The following is a 1,217-nucleotide window of genomic DNA, read 5'->3' on the forward strand; positions in this document are numbered from 1 at the left end:
TATAATTTACAAAGTGATCACCCAATAAATCTAGTATCCATTTGACACCATACAGAGTTACTAAAATATTATTGACTATATTACTTATGCTGTACTTTACATCCCCACGACTATTTTGTAACCACCAATTTTTACTTCTTAATCCCTTCACCTTTTTCATTTATCTTCCCAACACCCATCCCATCTGACAACCATCAAAATGTTCTCTGTATTTATGAGTTTGTTTCTGTTTTGTTTGTTCATTAATTTTGTTCTTTAGATTTCATATAAAAGTGAAATCATATGGCATTCATTTCTTTCTATCTCATTCCATTCAGCACAATACCCTCTAGGTCAACCATGTTGCTGCAGATGGCAGATTTTTATGGCTGAGTAATATTCCATTGTATGAATGTACCACCTCTTCTTTATCCATTTATCTATTGATGGACATCCATATCTTGGCTACTGTAAATAATGCTACAAATAATGGTTGACCTAACAGATTGCAAGGACCTTGTCAGCTTACAATTCCTTTTTAAAAAGTTTTTATGCCTCTAGCACCTGGTCTTCCTAGGTGGTCTCCTATCCAAGTACTAATCAGGCCCGACCCTGCTTAGCTTCCGAGATCAGACTGGATTGAGCTTGTTCAGGGTAGCATGGCCGTAGACGAGTCTTGTTTTTTACCTACTCAGCCACCCTATTTTTTGATTGGAACATTTAACCCATTTACATTGGAAATAATTGTTAATACATGTGTAGTTATTGCTGTTTTATTATTCATATTTTTGATCTTTTCTTCTTCTCCTCCTTCTTCCCCTTCTTCTTAAAGAAATGCCGTTAATATTTCTTATAATACTGGTTTGGTGGTGATGAACTCCTTTAGCTTTTTTTTGTCTGGGAAGATCTCTATCTGTCCTGTGATTCTAAATGTTAGCTTTGCTGGGTAGAGTAATCTTTGTTGTAGGTCCTTGCTTTTCATCACTTTGAATATTTAGTGCCAATTCCTACTGGCCTGCAAAGTTTCTGTTGAGAAATCAACTGACAGTCTTATGGGAGCTCCTTTGTAGGTAACTAATCACTTTTCTCTTGCTGCTTTTAGAATTTTCTCTTTGTCTTTAACTTTTGGCATTTTAATGATGATGTGTCTTAGTGTGGGACTCTTTAGATTTATCTTGTTTAGGACTCTCTGTGCTTCCTGGGCTTGTATGTCTATTTCCTTCACTAAGTTTGGGAAG

At 35.8% G+C, this 1,217-nt stretch overlaps 1 pseudogene; it reads right to left on the reverse strand.

Moving 5' to 3' along the window:
• Positions 1-531: 531 nt before the first annotated feature.
• On the reverse strand, positions 532-650 carry LOC111745878 (annotated as a pseudogene).
• Positions 651-1,217: the final 567 nt, after the last annotated feature.

This window comes from Pteropus vampyrus, unplaced genomic scaffold (genome assembly GCF_000151845.1).
Source record: "Pteropus vampyrus isolate Shadow unplaced genomic scaffold, Pvam_2.0 Scaffold167, whole genome shotgun sequence".
Classification (NCBI taxonomy): Eukaryota; Metazoa; Chordata; class Mammalia; order Chiroptera; family Pteropodidae; genus Pteropus; species Pteropus vampyrus.